The sequence below is a fragment of the Tursiops truncatus genome, chromosome 3 (genome assembly GCF_011762595.2).
Source record: "Tursiops truncatus isolate mTurTru1 chromosome 3, mTurTru1.mat.Y, whole genome shotgun sequence".
Lineage (NCBI taxonomy): Eukaryota > Metazoa > Chordata > Mammalia > Artiodactyla > Delphinidae > Tursiops > Tursiops truncatus.
Genome location: NC_047036.1, coordinates 94,103,639 through 94,128,792, shown reverse-complemented (window position 1 = coordinate 94,128,792; position 25,154 = coordinate 94,103,639). Strand labels below are relative to the sequence as shown.

The 25,154-nt window shown below is 42.5% G+C and overlaps 1 long non-coding RNA gene and 1 pseudogene across 1 annotated transcript in view; one reads left to right on the top strand and one right to left on the bottom strand.

Moving 5' to 3' along the window:
• LOC141278312 (uncharacterized) overlaps positions 1-25,154 on the top strand; it is a 176,120-nt gene that overhangs the window by 93,505 nt on the left and 57,461 nt on the right. Inside the window, exon 2 of the long non-coding RNA XR_012330815.1 lies at positions 6,201-6,263. This is a non-coding gene — a long non-coding RNA (uncharacterized lncRNA). The remainder of the gene's footprint in view (positions 1-6,200; positions 6,264-25,154) is intronic.
• Positions 4,611-5,429, bottom strand: LOC101336731 (GTP:AMP phosphotransferase AK3, mitochondrial pseudogene; annotated as a pseudogene).

The following is a 25,154-nucleotide window of genomic DNA, read 5'->3' as shown; positions in this document are numbered from 1 at the left end:
GTAATTTACTTGGACCTCTTTCCTTACCTGAGTTAATGGTTCTTATCAATGTCCCAGTGCTCAAGGGATATAGTAGGCATTGTTTTTCTTTTTTTATAAGGAGAAAAAAAATATTGAGAAGGCAGAACTACAGCTTGTTCCCTCTGAGTGGGGGTCTGTTCTTTTTTTTTCCTATCACAGTTCTGTCAATTCTCTTGCCAATATTTTCTAATTTCTTTCTTAGTTCTAAAGATTTTCTTCTAATTTATTCCACCCTCCAATTCGATGTCCCGCCTAGTAACAATTTCCCATTCTCCCCCCAGTGTCTTTCCAGTCAACATCTAACTTTACTTCCTCCTCGTTTCTTTCACCTCATGACTTCTTCTCTTACCCATAATCATAATTGGGTGGGTTTTTGCCATCCATGCAACAGTGGCTCAGTGGGATATCTGATAAATTCCCAAAGCCTTACAGTTTGACAGTAGCCAAATTCTGTATCCACGTGGCCTGACATCCTCTTTACTAAACACACATTCTCATTGCCTATAAGTAATCCTACCCCCTTTGGAGTCCTCCACCACCACCACCAATTTTGAATATTTTTTTTCCAATCTCCTGACATTATGAAGATTTTCTCATCTTGCTGAAAGGAGAGCAGTGCTACTGTGTCATAATATTCAAAGTTCTCTTACACACATCCCCCATCTTTTCTTCTTCCTAATACCTACTCCCCACCTGCACTCTATTCAAACTCATTTCATTCTGCATACCTGGTGTTTTCCTATTCCTTGCTGGAGAAGGCATCACTGTAAAGCTGTCTAGATGGTCAACCACCAAAAATGTGCAAGGATCTCACAAGACCATGATCATAGGCCTCATTGGAGAATAAGGACATCCCACAATTGCACATAAACATGTTCCCATTTCAGTTTATGTAAGTTTATGTCAATTATTAATAGAAAATTTAGCTGTTTTTTAGAGAAATGCATTGTTTTGGGTTACTTCATCTTCAGAATCCATTTAATTGGCTTTTCCCCGGATTTTTAGTTAGAACTAAACAAAAGCTATTGTAGACTAGAAAACATCAAACAAATATATCATGATTTCATTGCAAGTTGGTTTCACAACCTGCATACTTGAAAAATGAGCATCATCAGCTGAGTTTAAATACAATAGAGATATCAGAACTCGACCCACTGGCCACACAGGAAAAGATATTTACGTAAGCAAGCTTTCAAAAATCAGTAACTAGAGTGACATTTGATGTGGCACTTGATAAACAACAGCTAAAATGAAAAGTGTTAGTTATCCATGGTGATGACTAATGATAAAATATCCATTGCTTCAATATTTCCATGTGTGGGAGAAAAAAGTACAACAAGGAGGGCAGAGCCTTTTGTGATGAATGTTCTAGCCAGCGAGACTGCCAGGTGGTTCTGAGTCTCTGTAGAAAACTGTTCAGAAGGCTTGCCCTCTCAGAGGAAGTCAGCTCTGCTGCTTGAAGGTAGTGGTTTACAAAAGCCAGGGAGCTTTGAAAATACAGCAAACATAGCAATAACCATGGCCTCTACCCATGATAACCAAATAAAAATATCCAGGGTGTCAATGTTCTGTCTTAAAGCTCCCAGCTGATTCTAATGTGCAGCCAGAGTTGAAAGCCATGCTCTAGGCCTGACGACTTATGAATTTTGAGGGTGGACAAGGAAATGTGGTTCCATTTCAGGGTGGTGGACTAAGTGTATCGTCCAGCATCTTCATCCCTGCAGCAAGGGCCTTAACTGATGATCCTAAGTAAGAAGTGAAACTTTCAGTGAACCAGAAACCAGGATAAATCCTAAAGTATGGGATGTACACTGGATTGATGCAAAAACGCAGAGCCCAATCTAAAATGTGTACAGAAGACTAGTGCCAAAAAGGTGAAGGAGCACCAAGACTCCATCCCCAAGGTGGCAGACACCCGAAGCAGGAGGGTAACAAGGACAATCAACACTTCGGTCCTTGGGGCACTGCTGCAGGAGGGGCCATCAGTTCATCCTCTACTGATGCCTTTCCATCTGCTCTTGAGCCAAACAGCAGTGACAAAGTGTCAGCCTCCAGGTAGGAGTCATGGCCAGGGAGCCCAGATTAGATGGATATGGCTCTGTGTCATGAGGAGGGGAATTGGGCACCAGACCTGAACACCCCAGAGAAATCTCACCCAGTGGCTTTTCCTTCTTCACTGTCCCTGAGAAAAGGCCAGAGGACAATTTAGAACAGCAATCTCCCCAAGAAGATGACTACCCATTGACAGACAATGCAATTTAATGGAGAATCTCAACCATATAGATTACAGAGACAAGATCACCACACATATGAAGAAGACCAACGCTACAAAAGATTACAAACTCAACAAGATGGATGAACTAACAACGCCCAAGCAAGATAAATGATAGAGCAAGCAAAGCAGGAATTAAGAATAAGCATAAGTCGATTTTTCTGATAGATGTGTGAGGATAGAGCAGTCGCAAATAAATCAACTGGAGGTCATGGAGATTAAAATTTGGTCCTTATAATAAAAAACTGAATAAGCAGATGAAACTGATATTTTTCCTGAAATTTAATTTTATTAAAGACTGATGATGTCTTATAACCTAGTGACTAGTGATAGTTCGTAAGTTTAGTAGTTTACTTTTTGGAAAGCGTATAACAATATTCAAATAAGACATTATAGAAAGTATTTTAAAGAATGAAATGTTTTCTGTAATTCTTTTTAAAAGGCTTGGTCCATATTGAAAAATTGACAATGAATGAAAAATAAAATCAAAAGAAAGAAAAATGAGTTTTCCCCTCAAATACATAAGAAACACTTGCTGGTATTTGTATTTGAAGTGCCTGGAGTAAGATGGGCTGAATTTTTCAAAGGCAGTTAGTAATAGCTTGTACAAGGACTTGTTTCATTTGATTTAGCACCAAGTAAAATAAAAATAAATATACCATTTAAGATATAGTCTGGTTTCTCCTCCATTTCTCATACTGCCCCACTACTCCAGGGCACAGTACATAAGCACTCATTCTCAGATTACACACACTGGCAAGATTTTTTCCCCTTAAGATAGGATGTCAGCGAACGCCAGCAGGTATCAACTTCTTTGATCAGGAATAAAGAACTCTACCTTCAGCAAATTCAATTACTTTCCTGGTCCTGTCATATAAAGCCTTTCTATTGCCACATCTGTTTTCTAATTATGATGGTTATTTCTGTCAAGGAAATTTCCCACCAGGCATGCTTGATCTATTTCTATTTCCTAATGATACAGTATTTTATTTTATGCAGTATCACAAGTTTTCTTCTATTCATTCTTCTTTTTAAAATACTTTGTTACTCACCAAGGCATAGAGATCAAAAAGAGAACTGTCAAGTAGATCCTAAAACACTTTTTTTTTGGCTGCATGGGATGTGGGATGTGGGATCTTAGTTCCCCAACCAGGGATTGAACCAATGCCCCCAGCAGGGGAAGCGCACAGTGTTAACCACTGTTTTCAGTAACATCTGAAAACATAAGACGTCAATTACATTTTCCATTAAAGAAAATGCATTCAATTTTGGTGCTTGTACAAGAACTTACAATGTCAGTTTCTAACATGTTATATCCCTCAGTGAACACGTATTTTCAAAAGAAAAAAAATCATATCGAAGTAATACCTTCCTAAATTTTTTTTATAGCAAATTGAAAATTCTGAGTAAACTGAAGGTATGTTTAACAACAAAAGTAATATAGCTCATACGGCCTCCTTATAGGTTTCTTAAAGACATCAGTAAACTCGCATTCTGCAGTGGATTGGTAAATCCAGTTATTTTTATCTGGAATTTTATAGAGGTAGCATCTCACAAAACCACATCCCCTGTGCTAGAAATGTCTTTTTTGGTATCTGGCTACACAAAAGCTTCTGATGAAATACTTTCTGCAAATTAGTATAATGTTAATTTTTTACTTTTCCAGAAAAATATGAAACCTTACCAATCACTTATTCTTACTGAACACAAGTTAGATTACTACCAGTTGCTCTTGTACTTTTGGTCTATAAGAATTTTTTAAAGTTTAGACATTTTTAATGTTTCTGAATTGCACACTCACAGAAGACAGCTGGATAAAACACACTAGACAATTTCAAAAAAAATCTTTTTTTAAATTAATTATTTTTGGCTGTGTTGGGTCTTCGTTGCTGCGTGCAGGCTTTCTCTAGTTGCAAAGGCAGGGGCTACTCTTTGTTGAGGCGTGTAGGCTTCTTCTTGCAGTGCCTTCTCTTGTTGCGGAGCACAGGCTCTAGGCCTGTGGGCTTCAGTCATTGTGGCACTTGGGCTCAGTAGTTGTGGCGCATGGGCTTAGTTACTCCGTGACATGTGGGATCTTCCTGGACCAGGGCTCGAACCCGTGTCCCCTGCATTGGCAGGCGGATTCTTAACCACTGCGCCACCAGGGAAGTCCCCAAAAGACAAATCTTACTATCAGACTCATTTGGCATATCCTTAGTATCCCGAATAAAATCCACAGAAGTGAAACTAATAAAATTTTCAAAGAATTCATTCATGGTGGGATCTTAGAACAAGGAACTCCATGTGAAGAAAGGAAGAGTTCTGCTCATCTTGCTAATCACAAGGATTTTTCCTCGTGGGGTAATTGAGTTTTTTGGGGTCTCTGTGGGACTTTTGTTTGCAGGAAACCATGTATACAGGCCCAGATATGATTGGTTTCTGTTCCAGAAAATGTTTCCAACACTCCCTTTTTCTCGTAATATTCCAGGACCAGTTTTGTTTGGTCTTAGTAAACCTTCATTCTCTTGATAAGTGTTTCTGGTTTATCATCCACACGCTGAATGAGAGGCTCTCCAGTCACATCATCCACGTCGACTGCTTTGGGAGGGTTAAATTCGAGGTTGTAGCCGCGGCCACTGGCTGGATGAATCCAGCGAGCCGTGAGGCGTTGCCGGATGATCGCAAAGGGCACGTTCAGGTTCATCACCAGGTGTACCGGATCAACTCTATCCAGGGCTTCAGCCTGTGTGAGTGTCTTGGGGAAACCACACAACAGCCAGTTATACTGAGTGAAATTTTTCAGCTCCTGGAGGATCAGCCGAGTCATGAGGTCGTCTGGGATGAACTTCCCCTGGGACATGAAAATGTTGGCCAGCACACCAATTTCTGTGTCCCTCAGCATGTTGTCTCAGAGCACGTCCCCACTGGAGAACTTCTTCAGCTGGAAGTGTTTGATGATGTGCAGCGCCACGGTGCTCTTGCTGGAGCCCGGGGTGCCCATGATCATGGAGCGCGCTGGAACTGCCTTGACGCTCCCATGGCTGCTGAGTGAGGCCAGGGCCAAGCCAACGATTGGGCTTGTGGTTGGAAGCCAGCTGCGCCTGCGCGCTCGCTCCCAGTCGCGTCGGCCTGACGTCGGGGGTGGAGCCACGAAGAAGCGCAGAGAGCGAGAGGGCGTAACCCACTTGGAAACGGACGGACGCTACGGAAGAAGAGCGTATGCGTGAGTTGTAAGACTGAGTCAAGGAATTCTCCCACAATGCAGTGTGAAGGGCGGAAGAGATGGGAGGTATGAAAGGAAAATGAAGAAACAAAGTGTAGATTCAAAAGTTCCACCTTTCACAGGAGGAAAAGGAGAGGAGGGAGGGATACAGTACTTAAAGAGATTATTAAAGACAAGAATTTCTGGAATTAAAGAATGATACAAGTCACGGAACTAGACAGCGGAACAGTTCAGAACATCTAGAAGCAAATGTTGGCAAAGGTGTAAGTAGGTCTCTCACACTCCTGCTGGTGGGGTGCCCCCACAGCTGGTTTGGAAGGCATCTTGGCAGTGGCCATTTTAAAAAAAAATTCCTTCTCAGTATCTTCTTTGGAAAAACACTCTCAAGTGACAAGAAGGGTATAGGATGTTCATTTCAGCCTTATTTATAACAGCAAAAAACTATTAACAATTTAACTGTTCATTAATTAGAGAATAGCTAAGTGAACCTTAGCCATACTATGGAATATTAATGCAGCAGCTAAAAAGACATATCTCTATGTGTTAACATGAAAAGATTTCTAAGACATTGTAAATGCAAAAAGTTGCAGAATGATACAATTTAGGCTAAAGAAAGATGTAATTTATGTTTAAATGTAACTATTAAGTGAACTGGAAAGCTGGGTTTCAAGCAGTGGAAGGACATGACTTGATTTTTGTTTTTAGATGATTGCTCCATCTTCAAGAAGGAGAGCAGTTAGAAGGCTATGTCAATAGACCAACAAAGAGGTGAGAAAGTACTATTTTAATTTTAATTTCTTCAACATAAGTGAGATTGAGCATCTTTTCATTTGTTTATGGACCATTTGCAGTTTATTTCCATGTAGAATTTTTAAAGTGACAATTACCTTCTAATCACTTCCCTGGAAAAGTACTTGGGGTTTGGTTTACTCAGCAAGATGTGAAACAGATCCTCAGCTTTGTCTCAGGTGGTCCAAGTGCACTGGCTTAATACAGTATCAGACTGTGCATCATATGGTGCTACTCTAATTAGAGGCTGCTGAGCCACCAACCTTGCATCCGCTTCCTTCTCTAACCATTTTTTAAAAATAAATAAATAAATAAATATTTATTTATTTTTGGCTGCGTTGGGTCTTCGTTGCTGCATGCGGGCTTTTCTCTAGTTGCGGCGAGCGGGGGCTACTCTTCATTGCGGTGTGCAGGCTTCTCACTGCAGTGGCTTCTCTTGTTGCGGAGCACGGGCTCTAGGCGCGCAGGCTTCAGAAATTGTGGCCCGTGGGCTCAGTAGTTGTGGCTTGCGGGCTCTAGAGTGCAGGCTTAGTAGTTGTGCCACATGGGCTTAGCTGCTCCGTGGCATGTGGGGTCTTCCCGGACCAGGGCTCCAACCCGTGTCCCCTGCGTTGGCAGGCAGATTCTTAACCACAGCTCCACCAGGGAAGTCCCTCTAACCATTCTTGAGCCACTTCATTTCTGAAAAAATCCATAAAAATGATGTGATGGCTTGTTCTCATTCTATGAGCAAGAGAGAAAGCTATTTCCAGAAAAAAGATTTTGGGATTGGAAACCTAATTTCTGTATTTTTATTTTATGGTAGCAAAGTAGAACTGCTGCTCTAATTTCTCAGACTTAAAGAAAAAATAGTTTTTGCTATTTTAGATATTTAAGTTAGTCATATAATCTCTTTTATTGTTGCTATATTCAAAAGAGTTACACTGAATACATAAGGTGTTTCAAAAGGTATATGGATATTTAATAGAAATTTAGCTCATATCTTCCAGCAAAGGAAAAAAAAATCATGTTATAACTTGAAACAGTATTTTGCATAATACTAACTGCTTTGCATAATAAAACAGCACACTATGACTGTCTTTTAGGATAACTAATTATATATATAAAAAGTGATCCTGCCAAGGCCTTTCTATCCTACTAGATAGATTTAGCCTTCTAGTGTGTTCAGCCTTTAACTGAGATTTCTAATTTGGTACCAGACTCTGATCACAGAATATTTCAGAGGAGTATCTGTGGAGTGTGGTAGGGTTCACTTGGCTATAGGTGTGAGTGGGAGAGGATGTGTCCCAGAGCAGCTTAGAGCAGACACAGTCGGTGTTGGCCTGCTGGTAAGTGACAAAGGGTTTTAAAACTTACTCTTAATAGCATCTGGTAAGAGGTTCTTTGACCAAATACATATAAACTAGTAGTAGCCAAGTAATATCAGACAATACATTTGATCTCATTTAGCAAAACGCATCCGGTGCCAACCAGATGTGACTGTGGAAGTTTATGGAAACTTTCTAGGTATTTTTCACAGTAATGGAATCCAAATGGCATAGCAGTAAAAGAAAAACAGCAGGGGCTCTTCAGATTATGCCGGTTTTTATAGTACTAATCATTCATTCGTTGACTCAGCAAACTTTAATCAGGCATTTATCTGTGTGACCAGTTCTTCTAAGCACAGAGGATGCAGCCTATGAGATAGAAAGAAGGCTGAGTGTCTGTCCCTGTGCCATGACCTTCTCACGGGTATTATGGACCAGTGTTTCCCAAGGTGTGACAGTTGCTTCTCTGGAGAATGTGAGATAAGTTTAGGTCTCTGTGAAAGAACATTCCCCTCCCCCACCTCCAGGTTTGATAATTGTGTTTTATTTTATTTTTAAAACTATTTTATTATGAAAATTTCACAGATACCTAAAATTAGAGAGGTAGTGGTGTAGCCCCATGTACTCTAGTTTCAACAGTGATCAACCTTCTGCTAATCTTGTTCTATCTCATATTTTTTCTTGAGTATGTTAAATAATAACACTTTTAAATTATAACGAAGAGTATGTATGTTTTAAGGTGCATAAGAAAAATATAGCTAGCACATCCAACCTAATACTTCACAGTGTTCTTGCTTAGGACAAAACTAAGCTATAAATTTGTTTTAAAACTGTTACACAGATAGGGCAAAGTTCAACGACGGCAAACTTGACTGACTAATAGACACTCCCCTTCATCGATTCCTTCCCTCTCTGAGGCTGGGATGGTTAGAAGTGATCCCTTCTTCTATAGGAAATGCTTAGCACCATGTGTGACACTTAATAAGCACTTACAAAAGAGAAGCTAATATTGTGTTTGGGAGCCATCTTTGATTCCACAGAACTGATACTGGCCAACATTTATTAAGCACTTACTGTGTACAGGCACTGCGGTGGGAGATTTACATATGTTATCTCATTTCCTCTTCATAGCCACACTCTGAGTAGATGTTAGGATCTCCATTTTCGGAATTAAAAATCAAGGCTCAGAAAAATGAAGTAACTTAAGGTCACAAAGCTATTAAGTGGCAGGGCTAGGACTTGAGTTGAAAGCCTGTTTTCCTGCAAGGTCCATCATGGTTTTCCACCCAGTTCCCAGGACAGCCAGGGCCTACATCCCTACCTCTGGGAAACAGTTGGGGAAAGAACTAGATATGTGGAGTTTGGAGGCTTGATGTAAACCTGATTCTTCCATTTGCTAAAGCTGTGACCTTAAACATTTCATTTCACTTTTTCTGGCCCTCTGTTTCTTGTGCATACAGTGAGGACAATAATACTAATTACCGAATGTTCAAGCACAGAGTACAATCATTTATATGGAAATTTGACACCGTGGGCACTAAATAAACGTTTGTACTGTATTCACACGCCAGTAACAGGGAATGTGATCTTGAACAATCCCCTTCCCTCTCTGGGTCTTGGTATCCTCAGCTGTAAAGATGATGGCATAGGCCCTTAAAGTCCTGCTAGGGATAGTTGTTCCACGATTGTATTCCAACTGGACCACAAGAAATATTAGTGACTGAAGTTAATGGAAATAACTAGGTAAACGTCCATTTGGTGTGATTTTGTTTATAATTATGTATACTTGTCTTAGTCTGATTCCTGAGAAAGCAGAGCCACACAATGACATGTTGCTGCTTCTTGTTAGCAAGTACAATGCCAAGGAGCAGAAGCCAGAGACCTGAGAGACACAGGAGTGAGGCAGGGAAGGAGGGAGAGAAATTGGAGCAGGCGTAATTGAGCTGGTCGCCACCCAGTGCTCCTGGTTGCTCTGTCTTAAAGAAGCAGCCTCTGAAAAGCTGCATCTCAGTCTTTCTGGAGTGAAAAAACAGAGAATGAATTTATCTACCAGTTTCCGGCTCCTGTTTGGCAACACCTTGACCACAAGGGGTTTATTCCTCTGCAATTATGGGTTGTACAGTTCTGGGCTCTGGGGCAAGATCCCTTGTGTCCCACATCTCAGTGTGAACAGGGAGGCCCAGGATGAGAGATGAGAGGGGTGTGGCCTGGGCACGAGGCTGGGCTCTGAGAAGTGTACCTGCAAGTAGTTGGAACTGGTAGCCGTGGTGGTATTTGGAACAAGAGATGGGAGGCTGAGAGGACCTGCGGTGCTGGAGGTGTGTGGTACAATAACTTCTGCCCCATTGACTTTTAAACAGAATCTGAAGGGGCTTATAAAATAAGGATGATGAGGAGGAGGAAATAATTCATAGAAATATGAAAAAGAAATGACCTCAGTTTATTACCTGCAAAGAGAGGATAATAATAGTACTTATCCATAAGGTTGTTATAGTGAAAGAATGATTTCAAGAAGGTAGTATTTGTAGAGCATTTAAAATATACGTGGCATATAAGAGCCGCTATGCAGATGTTTGTTTTAAAAAAGAAAATATTTAGCCACATGAGCTTTGATGGTTTCTGCAACTAAGCATTACATTTACCTCTAAGCTTTCTAGCAGTTAAGGAAAAAGGGAAAGATGGTAGTTTTCATAATTTACATTATCTGATCAAAATGAGCCTGCTAATTCTGAAAGAGAGCCAAGAGTCTATCTGACAAGAAAACCTAAAGGGAGCTGATCTCAAAGGGACATTAAAAAGCAGAATAAGTAACGTTTTCAAAATGAGTACTTCAGTAAGTCGTGCTGAGGAATGTCTCACATGGCTAATTCATTCACTGATACTTTACCAGACACAGTATTTCTGGGAGCTAAGATAGAGACGTTCAGATCTGTAGCCTTCTGATGTGTTACCCTGAATTAGTGGTTCTCAAGCAGGGACAGCTTTGCCCCCCAAGGGACATTTAACAATGTCTGGTAGTATTTTAGGTTGTCACAACTTGGGGATGGATGGTGGTAATGCCGCTGGTCTCCGATGGATAGAGGCCAGAGATGCTATTAATATTGCGTGGGATGTACATATACTAAAAAAAACTTGCTGGTTATCTGAAATTCAAATTTAACTGGGAACGCTGTGTTTAAATTCGCTAACTCTAGCAGCTACACTTCCTACATTGCACAGGACAGCCCTCCACAACGAAGGATTATCAGGCCCCAAACGTGAATAGTACTGAAGGGGAGAAACTCTGCCCTAAATGAGTACAGATCTTTGCATACTTTCCTAGAGCAAGGGAGACAGGGTATGGACATTAAGATATCTTTTGTTTAAGATTAGTTAGCTGACAGTTTCAGGTCCAAACCTCTGGCCTCAGCCTAGCTTGTTTATATCTGTGATGCTGACAGAAGCTCAAATCCTGTCTCCAACAATCAAGTGTCAAAGTGGACATTGCATAGGAAGCTTCTTGAACACTCCCATTGCTCTTTAAATATCTCCTCTTCGTGGCACTTGTCACCTGGTGCCTCATCTGGTTACTTGGAGAGATTTATTGCATAAGCACTCAGCTAATCTGACGTTGAACAAGGTGATTTAGGCAGGAAATAGAGCCTGCAGTACTTCAGGGGTTTACATTCTAGTTGCAGAAGTCATTCAAGGGAAGGATACCCTAGGAAGGCACTGGCAATCCTGTCTTCATGTAAGAGTAAGGAAAGGTTCGGGGGTTGACTGAATGACAAGCTGGCACAGAGAGCTGGGTGAAATCCATTTTCCAGAGGAGGGGCCCATCTCTTGACTGGGCGGTGCAGGTGGGCCATGGTTGGGCTCCAGGGAGACATGGTCTTTCCACGGAGAAAGCCCAGGCAGGTGTACATCCCTGAAAGAGGATAACAGAAAAGACTTGGTGGGAAGTCAGGATTTTAATCCCCCTCCTCTGCTTCTCTGGCGACCTGTCACCAAGACTCATGTCATACTGCTTTCTTTGGTTTTATTAGACACTCCTACATGTAATAGAAGCCAAATAATTCTCCATGGTATACATCATAAAGAAGATATTCCCTAAGTAGAGCTGGAAAGGGTCACAATTTAAACTCCCTCCTGAAAATATCAATGAGTTTACCGCCCCTTCACCTGCCTCCCAGGCCTGGCATGAGATAAATAAGGATTATTGGGGTCTTCAGTTGTCCAGAGGATACGCTTTGCATTCAGCAAACTACAGAAATTGTGTTACAAACCATGAAAAGGCACAGAAAGGGGAAATCAGCTGCTCTCCAGCTAAATTGCTTATTTAAGAGGGTGGAAGATGCTTTCTACTCCGTGCTGGCTCACCTGTGGTTACGCAAACACCTGGCACATTCTTAATCCACATCCATCATTTTTGGCCTCTCCTTAGTCATTTCTTAGGTGTGGAGAGATGGCCTCTGCATTTCCAATTCCATGACTCAGTAAAGAAAACTGAAAGCTTGGTATGATGTAATAACAGACGTTCACACCGGTGACCCTGATTAACCCAGAAAGGATTCAGTTACACTTACTGTTCTCTGCTCAGAGGGCAGGGAACTTTATCATCTACTTTTGAAGGCTTGCCATCAAAAAAAATTCCTGAAAGTAATATTTTTTGTGATTGAAGGGTTAGTTTCAGTTTTCTGAAAAATTGACCCCCATGGTGCACTCCCTTCTTGATTTGGGTTGGGAAATAAGGTACCACTGTACTTTCATAATGTGCTGCGACTCCCAAAGGTACAGGTGATTTCTCATTGGCTTCATTTTTTTTTTTTTTTTTTTTTTTTCTGTACGGAGGCCTCTCACTGTTGTGGCCTCTCCTGCTGTGGAGCACAGGCTCCGGACGCGCAGGCTCAGCAGCCATGACTCATGGGCCCAGCCGCTTCGCGGCATGTGGGATCCTCCCGGACCGGGGCTCGAACCCATGTTCCCTGCATCGGCAGGCGGACTCTCAACCACTGCGCCACCAGGGAAGCCCTCATTGGCTTCATTTTGAGTTGGAGGGTTCTTGATGACATACAGTCATTCTTTAAAAAATAAACTTTTTTTGGTGGAATAATGTTAGATTTACAGAAAAGTTGCGTTAAGTAGTACAGAGTTTTCCTATGCCTCATCCTCCAGTTTCCCCTGTTGTTAACATCTTACATAACCACCATACATTTGTTGCAACTGAGAAACCAACCTTGGTACATTGTATTAACTAAACTCCAGACTTTATTTGAATTTCACCACCTTTTGGATTAATGTCCTCTTTCTCTTCCAGATTCCAGTTCAGGCAACCACATTACATTTAATTGTCATATCTCCTCAGTCTCCTCTTGTCTGCGACAGTTTCCTCATCTTTCCTTGTTTTTTGTGACTTTGACAGTCTTGAGAGTACTTGGCAAGGTATCCCATAGAATGGGTTTGTCTTTTGTTTTTCACATGATTATAAGTTTCTGGAAAGGATACCAAAGAGTTAAAGTGCTCTTCTTGTCACATGATATCAGGGGTACATGATACCACCTGACATCTCTGGTGATACTAAACCTTTTTGCTTGGCCAAGGTAGTGTCTGCCAGGTTTCTCCACTGTACAGTCATTACTTATCCCTTCCCCTACTATGTCTAGCCTTAGGAACTGAGTCTAGCCTACCCTTGGGAAGGATGGGGTTAGGCTCTACCTCCTGGAGGGAGAGTATCTACCTATATTATTTGGAATTCTTGCATAAGAAAGATTTCATACAGCTATTTTAATGAGATATTTTAATAAATATGTATGCCAGACTCCCAGATTCAGCAAATGTTAACATTTTGCCAAATATGCTTCAGATCTTTATTTTAAATAGATTTAAAAAAATTGTTACAGATATGGTTGAAGTCTCCTTTGTATTTCTTCGTTAGCCCATTCTTCTTCCTCCTTCCCTTCAGGTAACAGTTAACCATGTTTTTACATATATGTGTGTATCCATAAAAGGATTTTCCGTATTTATGTTTCATTGTGCAACTTGCTTTCTTCATTCAGCTTTATGTTTCTGAGGTCTATCCAGGTTGAAGCAGGCATATGGGAAGGCATCTTAATCTTAACCAGTAATTTGTCTCCAAATCACTTTATAAATTGGATTATTTGTGGAAAAGTTTCCTGCAGACTGTTAATCCTCCCCATGGTGCGTGAATTTGTGGAAGGTGAAAGATACCTCCTAACCTTGGTCTTAGAAGCTGGGCCAGGGCTGAGGTGGCTTCCAGAATGGTGAGAGGGAAAACAGGAGCTAATTACCCTTTTTGATGTTTCCTACATTCTCTTTCTACTGGCTGTCCCTCTCCTTATTCTTTCTATCTGGCTACCCCTTTCTCTAACATCTGTCTCCTGACTTCCCACCTTCCTACCTTCCCCAGTGTAGGTGAGTCTTCAGACCAAGTACCTGATAATCAGTGAGATTGGCCCCATCAGCCCTCTAGAGACAGTGCAAGGCACTATAGGACTGAAGGTAGTAGGGTTTCAACACCTGAGCTCCAAACTCAAATGTCTTATGACTCAAACTCGATATGTTTCAAACTAACCTTTTCCCACAAGCTGTTCTTCCACCAGCGTTCCTAACTTCAGTAGCCATCCACTTGCCAAAGTCAGAAACCTGGGAGTTGTTCTTGACTCCTACCTTTCTCTCTCCCATTAACTCATGCCCGAAGTCCTATTATTCTTATTTCCTAAAGAACTTAATTCTTCTATTTCTCTCTAGCTCCATGCCACCACTCTCATCCAAGTTATATTAACTCACACCCAAATTACTGCAGCACGTGCTCAGCTGGACTCCCTGCCCCCAGTCTTGCCCCCTCCAGTCTCTCTTCCTTCCACTCTGCAGGCTAGAGAAATCAAGTCATATTACTCCCCCAGCTCAGTCTTCCCCATTGGCCGTAGGACAAAATCTGAGCTTCTAACAAGATTTACAAAACCCCCAAAGCTCTTTGTTGCTTATGCCTCTAGTCTCACTTCCTACCCTCTTTGCCTCAAACTTTATTGACCAGTCATAACCAGTTTCTTTCACTTTCCCAAATGCATTGTGCTCCCCGAACTCTGAGGCCTTCACACATGCTCTTCTCTCTTCCAAGGATATGCCCTAATCCAACTTTAGTGAGCTTTCAGTTTGTAGCTGAAATACTCCTTTCTGTGCAACAAGAACTCTGACAAAGACTTTCTTCTTGACCAAACTTTAGACAGCCTCCTCTGAGCCCTTTTTTTGACTAGACCTTGTCCTTGGGCCCTGTCCTTAGCCTGCTGAGGCCAGTTTTCGCAAGAATCCTGCTAAGACAGTTTAGTGAGAATCCCCCCTTCCTTGATGTCTGACCACCTTTGATATCTCATCAAGTTCCTCATCCCCCACTCTTGATGTCTAAGTCCCTGGCCTGCCTTTAGCAAAACTCCTGTTAGGCCAATTTAGCAAGAATCCCTAACCCTTGAAGTGTCCTCTTAGTAATTTTCCATCCACTGACCCCCCTCACTCTGCTTGTTGGCTGTGAACCCCTATCTGTCTATATTGGCTTTGGAATTGAGCTCAGTTTTTTTACTGAAGTCTCTTTCCCCTACTGCAGTAGTTACTGAATAAAATCTGCCTTTACTACCTTTAACTGGTGTCTGGCTTTATTTCTTTTTAGCAAGACCCCTAGACTACGTTAGGGTTCCTATCATACCCCTCTTCTACTTCCCCTATCATGATTCTCATTTTACTTGATTGTGACTTCTTCTGTAATTGTGTTTTTTAACCTTAAGTGTCCTGAGAGCAAGGATTAGGTCTTGTTCACCATCGTATCCCCAGCACGGCCCAAGACTTGCATGTGTAGGACACGATCATTGTGGAATAATGCAATGAATTTTCAGAGTTGCTCACTTGCTCGTATGGAACGTTCCTCCGTTACAGGCAGTTTCAGGTAGTGTGACACGTTCCGGAGGTCGTGTGGTGGGCCCTCGCCATAGATGGAATGAATCTGTATCTACTTCTGTACTGTTAGGCAACTCTTTCCTGGGTCTGGTGTGCCCTGGAGCAGAAACACTGAGCTGACTTTCTCTAGCGATGTCTCCAAGTGGAACTGGCAGCTGCCTAACTCATTCATTCACTCAGGCAGACTCTCTCATCACAGGTGCCTAAAACCCATGATTGTACATTCTATGTTTGTTTACCCATCTTTCTCTCTACTTTCTGCCTACCACAAAAAATAGACTAGACGTAAGTTAATCAAATTTAATGCTCAGGCACAAAAGATGATTAAGTTCTTTGTTTAATGTAACCATTCCTCATTTTACATCTGTCTCTCTGCTTATTTATTTCATTGATGCTTGGAAGTAATTGGTTTTGATACATTTTGGCTCACTGATAAAGAGTGTCAGACACATCTTATGTTTGACTGGGGGCTTTCTGCTATCTTGAAACAGACGTGGCTGATAATTTTCAAACAGAAATATCTTCATTTTCTAATCTGTTTTAATAAAGCTTGGAATGTGGGCAAACGAGACGGTGATTACATTAGGTAAAAATTATCTTTTGTCAAGCAAATAGGTTAAAAGCAAAAGCCTATCATTAATACTGATATGAAGAGACCAGAGGGACCACCTGTGGCTTCTTCACAGACCACCAGTACTGCCCTCCGAAGGGGGGAAGGTCTCATTGAAACTCCTCTGACTCACGAGGCTGTGTCACAGTTTTGAAGGTTCATGGAAAAGGGACTTCTATAACCTTCCTGGCAAACCCTTCTAGGTGTTAGAAATGCTGACTCTAGGAAACCTGAGTCTATGGATTTTTCACTTAAATTCTTCATACTGCAGGTAAAACCTAATTCTGTTTATCTTTTTGCGGTGTAGGAGGAAACAGAAGCTTAAAGATGGTAAATGACTTGCCCATAATCTTACTTGTAAGTGGTAGACTTCGATTTGAACCTAGGCCCGACTCTACAGCAGCCCCTCTTTTGTTCTTAGCCATTGTACTGCCTTGCGCAGTTAATGAGATGTTTCAGTAAACAAGGTCATTCAGTTCCCTAGCTAGCTTGGATTAAAGATAGTGCCTACTGTTGGCCATAAACCGGTGCGACTCCAGCTCTATGTCCAGGGCTCAGGTGATTGTGAGGCACCTCACAGGCTCCCTTTGGAAATAGTGGAGATGGATGTAGAAAACTGCAGTGCCGCATGGCCCAGTGTGGTTCGGGAACAAGCCGCAAAGCTCTGGCCTTGAGCATCCCAGGCCTTTGGTGCAGTTTTACGCTTCATGTTACTCCATAAATTTAGCTCTGACATTTGAAGAGTGGTAAAGGCTAATCTGAGTTTGAGACTAGTAACTCTGTCTCAGATCCCTTGTTTGTAGATTAGGATAATATAGTTCTAGTAGGATCAATGCCATATTACATGTGAAGAGGTTGGAACAGGGCCTAGAGAATAGTAAGCTCTCAATAAAGCTTAGGTATGAAAAATATATTTAAACAGTTGCTATTATTTTTGTTATTGTAACAACATGAGAACAAAGTGTTTAAACACAGCCATAGCCAATTAAGCAGTGACTAGGCCCTCTGTACTGAGGTTCCTGACTGGCCAGTGACTAAGCCAGTCAAAGATGGTGACCCCAGCAGCTGCTGCTACAACACATATGCTTACACAGGTGACTAGACACCTTGAGAATTCTGTGCATTCAGTATAGCTCTTCCCAGAATTACATATACTCTTTGAGAAAACGTTAGTGTTTACTAATAAAATATTATTGTATTTAACTCTTGTCCCCAAAGCCTTACTTTGCAGTATTCCTGTTTATTTACTCATGGGTTTCTCTTTTTAATTTCAGCCCAAGATTGTTTTCATAAGTCTTATATTTATTCTACACGTTTTTAACCATCCTTTCTACTGAACTCTTATTTTTGCATTCTTCTTACTGAATTCATCTTCCTTTTCTCTCTTCATTTGTGTAGTTTTATTTGTTTCATGCTCTCTTTGACGTTTAATCTTTCATAAACAGTTCTTACATATAGTTCATCTGTTTTTTTACACTTCTTAAAACTTAAAACCTTTGTTTAAGGACCTAAATGCTCAAACTGCACAGGATTATTTTCCTGCTGTAAGACACCTAGAAATGCATAGAATTCTTATAAGCACTTGTCCAGCCTTTATTAGCTTCAAAATACTGAACATCTGTTTAAAAGTTATAATTGTAGAAACTTTATGTTTTACTTTAAAACATGTAACAAACAAGGCTCAGAAATGCATAACATGATTATGAAGTGCCCCCTGACATTGTTAGCAGTTCTTTAATGAACAGACGTGGTCTTACGAGCTCACTAGATACTTGCACATTCATTAGCTGGAGGGGTCCCATGAGGAACTGTTTCAGAGGAGTTAGGAGGATGCATGTCTGCGTTCTCCATTGTCACCTTAGCGCACAGGTAAAGCTGATGGGGTTCCCCTTCCGCCTTATACACAGACACAAACACGCCCACATGCCTTGGGCTATCCTGAAACTTTCTCCTTGAAGACCACACTAGATGTTCATCTTGATCAGATTTTACCTCCCTGTAAAGGAAAGGAGGGAGACTATGTCACACGAATGTACCCACACCCATGTCCGCAGCGCTCCCCACCCCCCACCCCCCGCCAACACCGACAGCCCTGTATTTGTGAATGAGTGTATGTGCATGGACCGAGTGGGGTAGAAAATACCTAAAGGGAGTTTGTTAGGAGGAGAAACCACACGTTTCAGTTCTTCCTAACATTCTAGCTGCTGATGAATGTGAGGCCACTGTCATTCATGTCCTTATCTTTCTCTAAGCAAAAACCCTGTCATAAAAATGACAGTGTGACCGTGCAGCTGGACCCATGCAAATATAAAGAGGTTATTGAGAGGTCAGGGCCCTAATTTAGGAAGATTTAATGGGACCTGCTCATAGGACCTTCTGGGTACCTTGCTAGCGCATACACACTAATCACGTACATCTGCCCAGGGCCAGCTGCCCACGCGGAAGGTCCTGAGTGCCCACACGGTGAGTCAACAGGTGGCTACCACCTCCCAGGCATGTAAACGCTCTATCTCTTTTAGCTGCTTCTTCTGGCTGCTGGTAGCAGGAAGTGGCTGCATTAATGCAGATGCATCCTAAGTGTCAAGGTTGGAGAAATAAAAAGTATCAGAAAGTGAAGGGTTTTTCAGAGATTTAAAGTTCCTATATGAACTAACATTGAATTTGTAGGAAATTTTGCTTTGGAGATTGAGGTAAAGAGAGTCTGATTTCTGAAGTCTTAACTATGACTCAGCAAACCACGACGGGCACCAGGTATCAGAGGAATGCACCCCTCGCTCTGTGTCAAGGCAGCAGTTGGAAACAGCTGCTCGGTGCAAATTTATCTGGACAATCACAGCATCAGAAAGAGACCCAGGTTTATGTCAGGACCTGGGCCAGAGACCAGCGAGACATTTTTCTAGGAAATGGCTGCAGCGCCAGCAAACTTTGTACTAGATATAGAAACAATACAATGTCAAGCTCTGAAATAATTTTTTTTTTTTAAAAAAAGCTCTAAGACTGTTTATTCTACTACTGGAAAAGTAGAGATATTCTTTCTTTCTATACTTGCTGTAATCCGTAGCAGGCAAGGGAAGCTGCAGGGTTCCTAAAGGTTCTCTAAGGGAGTCTGTTACAATTCCCCACTTTTCTGTCCATAGGACAGAGGAACATTAGACAGCAGCCTACATAGGGACTTTCAGAATCATGGTTCTCAAACATCCAACCTAACTACAAATCTGTTCCTATATAATTGGTTGAAAGTTCATTTCTTAGACTATGCAGTCTTTTCTTGAGCGATTTGTAAAGTGAAATCTTAACTGCACCCATATAGAATTTTTCCTGTATCTCGTCCCATCTACTCAATATCATTGACTCAGATCCCTGTCTTGGAAGAAGGACAAAGGGAGATGGGAGAGAAAAACAGTGATGTTGGTTGTCAAGTTTTTTGGAAATGGACCAATATGCCTAAAAGTTCATTTTCCAGAATCAATCTTGGAGATAACCACTAGCTACTCTATTTTATCAGATAGCTTTTGCCACATAGTAAACTGCCTCCATAGTTGTGGGTTAAAACAATAGCAGTTTGTGTGGCTAACAATTTTGTGGATCAGCACTTTGGACTGAGCTTTGCTGGGCAGTTCTTCCGGTCTGGGAAGGCTCAGTCGTGAGTCTGCTGGGTTGGCTGGGAACTGTAGGGTGGTTCCAGGTTGGTCAGCTTGTCACTGCTTTACATGGTCTCCTTACCTTCCAGCTGGCTAACTTAGGCTTCTTCACATGGTGTCTGGATAGGGATCTGAGAGAGAGCAGAATTGTTCAAGGCCTCTTCAAGGGACTGCCTTGGAACTGCACAGCATCATTTCCACCACATTCTATTAGTCAAAGCAAGTCACAGGGGTACTCCGGATTCAAGGGCTAGCCTGCCTGTTGATGGGAAAGGTTGCAGTCACGTTGCTAAAGGCTCAGGTACGGGAAGGGGAAGAATTGTAATCATTTTTGCAATCTTTTACACCTACCAAGTAAAAGTAAAGTAGATCCAAATAGTTTTATCCACAGATGAACTTCCCATAGAAGAAAAATGGGCTGATAAATAAGTTGTACCTTATTTAAAATAGTAAGCAGTCATTCTTGCTAATATTGGCACCATCAAAAGAGGAAACACAAATTCTCAGTTAACTCTAGTCTAGCTTCCAAGATTTTTTTTTTTTTTTTTCACGGTACGCGGGCCTCTCACTGTTGTGGCCTCTCCCGTTGTGGAGCACAGCCTCCGGATGCGCAGGCTCAGCGGCCATGGCTCACGGGCCCAGCCGCTCCACGGCATGTGGGATCTTCCCGGACCGGGGCACGAACCCATGTCCCCTGCATCGGCAGGCGGACTCTCAACCACTGCACCACCAGGGAAACCCTAGCTTCCAAGATTTTATAGACAATAAAATGTAAGGCCCTTCCACTTAATATAATAACTTTTGTTTTATAATAGTTTGTGTAGATGTTGTTACAAGCTGGGTTCTTTGGTAGGTAGACTCTGAGGTGGAGTGTAGTGTGAAGGATGTTTATTAGATCCCATTCCTGGGATCAACACCCGTGGGAGAGGGAAGGTGGATCAGAGGGAGAAGTTGAGTGGCCGTGCAGGTCCACAGCCTCCGTCAACCCCATGGAGAGCTCTGGATCTGAAACAGCCTGTCAGAGTTGTCCCAGTTTGGGCCAGTGTGGCTGGGCCTTTGTAAACAACCCTTCCTCCATCAGTGACTGATTGTGGGCTTCCTCTGGGAAGGACATGACCTTGGGCAAAGTGGCTTTCTGCAGCTGAGGCATCTCTGATGGTGCCAGTGGATGAGGGGTGTCTGCTGACGGCAGTTCTGGAGCTGAAGGCCCCGCCTTCCAGATCCAGCACAGTGCTGATGGAATTATGGTAAGATTCAAGCTACACACCGCTGATTTCATCTGCAGGAGAAGCAGCATGGACACATAACATGATGATATTTATTGACTCTCTTGTTTTCCTCAGGGGATTTCAAACAGCTTCATGAAGGGTCTCTGACTCACGGCACCGCTGAGTTCATTTTGCTGCTGGAGCTGAGCAATATGTAGTGGGCTAACTGAGGAATTAATTAGCCATCGTGCAAGGCTGCTTTCATGCGTGTTTTAGGCTATCTCCTTCTCCTCCTCCCCCTTCTCCCCCCAAAGGAACACTGATTCCTGCCACTCTACCCTCTGGCCAGCAATTTTTGGCCACTGGGGATGTAGGTTTTCTCTCTCTTCTGTCTGGATTACAAGTTACCCACATTGTCAGCAGGGAGTGAATTGGGGCTAAGGGGGGTCAGGGACCAGCAGTTGAACCCAACTCTAAGGTAGTCATATCCATAAAAATTAAAGCTCACCAGATAGATGATTTGGAACTAATTGTATTGCAATAATCACATTTTCCTTCCCTTTGTGAAGAAATAAAGCAAGCTTCCCCGGTGAATTTAGAATAGGATTTGATTTTTAAAAATTTGATTTGCATACGGCCATTCAATCATCTGCTGCACTGCAGCTGGATTAAGAAAGCCTTAGCTGTGCTTCCTGTCTGAATATGGGACTGCCCTCTTAAGGGCCTTAGAGTGGTCTTTGTAAGAGTTTGACCAGCCACAATGGGAGGCAGTATTGCCTAGTAGCTAAGAGCCCAGGTCCTGGAGTCTGACTGTTCCGACTCTGATGCTTTCTAGATGTGTGTTCTTGGACAAGTCAATCTATCAAAGCCTCAGTTTCCTCATCTACACAATGGAGACTATAACAACTGTTCCCTCCAGGAACAACTATAAGAATTCAGTAAGGTGATGCCCTTGAAGAGCCTGGCATTGGCCCTGGCACCAAAGTGTTAGCTTTTCTTCTTTAGGAGGAGGAAGTTAATAATAATGGTGGTGGTGATGATGGTGAGGCATTTGGTCTTTGCCCTCTGTCACATTGCCCTTTGTCACATCCCCACGAATCCTCACTCTATGGTCTAATTAATCTGCTAATTCTTTGAAGCAATAGGTAGTGGATAGATGTGAAAGAATGAGGAGGAAAGAAATGTATTTTTGAAAAATATCTAAAATACAGATTCGCATTCAAAATAATAAGGTAGCTTAACATGAATAAAGTGTAGGAGAATTACCTAGAAATAAACTGCTATGGCTACTTAAGTGATGCCTGAGAGCAGATACCCAAGACAGTAGAGGGAGGTATGTATTTATGGGGTGGTGGCAACACCGGGAGTGAGTTGCTTGGGTTGAGGACCAGGGTGTGGGGAGTGGGGTCAGCAAGCAGAGCCTAGGGCCCGTGGTCTGTGGGCACGTGGGAAGCACACAAAGCCACAGGCTTCTCACCTGTCGGATCCCCCAGTGTCTAGCCAGCAGTGACTGATGAGGGGGCTGACAGTGCACAAGGTAAACTGAGCAAGGTTTCTAAATAGAAGGAGTTTGGATGTAGTCCATGAAACCTCACTGTTCTGTAATAAGCTTTTAAGCTTTGTCCACTGGAGCAAGATTTCACGAGAGGGTGGTTTACCCTTCCTTGGCCTCAAGTCACAACAGTTTGTTGCAGAGAGGGACACTGCTGAATTTACAAACCAGAAATATAAAGATACTTGTTTTCAAAGTGTGGGTTAGCTATGAGCTTAATATTCTCCAGTGGGAAAGAAGGTCTCTGCCTCTGGCAGTAGTGATTTAGTAGTGTACTTCTGGATTTGGCAAACTGCTCTTTAGTTGGCCTGCTAGGGATCTGGTATGTTGTGATTAATCACTCTGCCTTACCGGGTTATTTATCATGGTTATACTTAGGTTACCAACTTTCAAAGAACTAGAATTCGGCGAAATGCATTGACACTGAAGCAAGTAAAATGAGTTTACCCTTGCTTTGGCAATTTACAAGAGCTTTAGGATCTTCGAGGACCTCATTGCTGTCATTATCACTGTGCAGTCTGACAGGTTAGAAGACGTAAACTGTTGGGCCCAACATATGCCCTGAACCTGTCTCGTGACTATGTCCTCAGTATCTGATTCTGGGCTGATGCTACTTTTTGCAAAAGGACATGCTCAGGGAACTACTTCCGGTTGTTTGAGTCTTCTGCTTGTCTGGGTTCTGAGTCAATGGGGTTGTCCTGTTGGAGAAGCCCTCCCCGAGACATGCTAAAATGGAGCTACAGGCAGAACTCCTCTGGAGGGAAAATGTTGATGGGCAATACTTTGCCTGGGAATTCCAGACCCTTTGCTGTCTCCAGTCCTGGTGACAGGCTTGAATATGGGCTGCCTGATGTTTTGGTCTGATTTTGACAGCCCCTTAATGAAAGTAGCCTGAAGGACTTCTTAAGTCATCAGAGAAAATGTAAATCCCTGTTCATCTAATTAGTTCATGGCCATAATCAGACATGATCCTTAACCTCTAAGGGCCTTATATCAAAGTCTTTTTGTTGTTTTTGTTCCAGTTGTTTTAATCATCTTTAAAAGGAGGGAAAAGCTCTCACTGAATTCTTGATCCTACCGTGTGTACAGTTTAAAACAAGGAGACTGTTCTTGGATAATTGTTAAATGGATTGAATTCAAGTGGGCGTCTGGGGGGGCTTTGAAGAACACACCAAGTGTGCAGCTGTTCCTTTTAAAATGTGTGGTTTGGGACTTCCCTGGTGGCACAGTGGTTAAGAATCTGCCTGCCAATGCAGGGGACATGGGTTCGATCCCTGGTCCAGGAAGATCCTACATGCCACAGAGCAACTAAGCCTGTGTGCCACAAATACTGAGCCTGTGCTCTAGAGCCTGCGAGCCACAACTACTGAGCCCACATGCCACAACTGCTGAAGACTGCACGCCTAGAGCACATGCCGCGCAACAAGAGAAGCCACCGCAATGAGAAGCCTGCGCACTGCAATGAAGAGTAGCCCCCGCTCCATGCAACTAGAGAAAACCTGCACATAGCAACGAAGACCCAACGCAGCCAAAAATAAATAAATTAATAAATTAAAAACCAACAACAATGACAAAAATAAACAAACAAACAAACAAAACGTGTGGTTTGCCCAGACACGGGCTACACCACCAATCACTTGGTCTGGCGCTCTCGGGTGAGCTGGCCAGGCTCTTCCCCAGCTAGACATCCATAGGAGCAAACTCCTCAGCGCCCTTCCTTGGTTCCCATCCTATCTCCTGAACACTCCTCTTACCCTATCTGCTATTCCTCTCTAGTTCTTGACCTTCTTGGCATCGTAGCTTTTGCCTCACCTGCAGTTTCTGGCCTCACTCTTGCCCTTCAGCCCTGGTGCTTGGTGACCTGCCCTTGTCACCTTCCATGTGCTCTGGTTTGCACTCACGCCTAGGGTTACCTCTCCTCCCTGCTGCTCTTGGTCACACCTTCTGCCAGTCCTGCTGGACCCTGGGCCCTTGCCCCATGGCTAGTGCATATGTGTGTGTGCGTGTACACTTGCCTCAAGAAAAAGGTACTAAACAAACTTGTTTTTACCACAAACACCTTTTAATGGGTTCTAAACAGCTTTTACCAGTTCTGCAATATGTTTATTCCTTAATTGTATAGGTTCAACATTTTTGGTTATTGATAAGTTGGCAAATATCTGTTGAGACCTACTCAGTATCCAGTGCTGGCTCGGCATTGAGAAGTTGCCTTGTTACCTTCAGTCTTGAAGAGGATGTAAGGTGTTTGTCTGTCTCCCCACACTTAGAGGAGGTTACTGCACTTACCTCCGTGGTTGAGATATAGACCATTTTCCCTCCTAGTCCACATGGGCATCTCCTGAAGCTGTCAGAAGAGAGACATTGTTCCCGGATAGACCATTCTTCATAGAGTGCGTACACATTGTCAAGTGCAGAAACAAGAATTTTGTGTAGAGTATACTTATGTCAGTTGAAAAAGCAAGGGAGAAACTAAATATATGGTAGCTCTGGAAGAACATGCAAGAAAATGATAGCGTAGAATGCCTCTGAGGAAGGGAACCGGGCATCTGGGGAATCAGGTGAAGAAGGGGAAGTTCTCTGTATGTGCTTTTGTAACTTTTGAATTTTA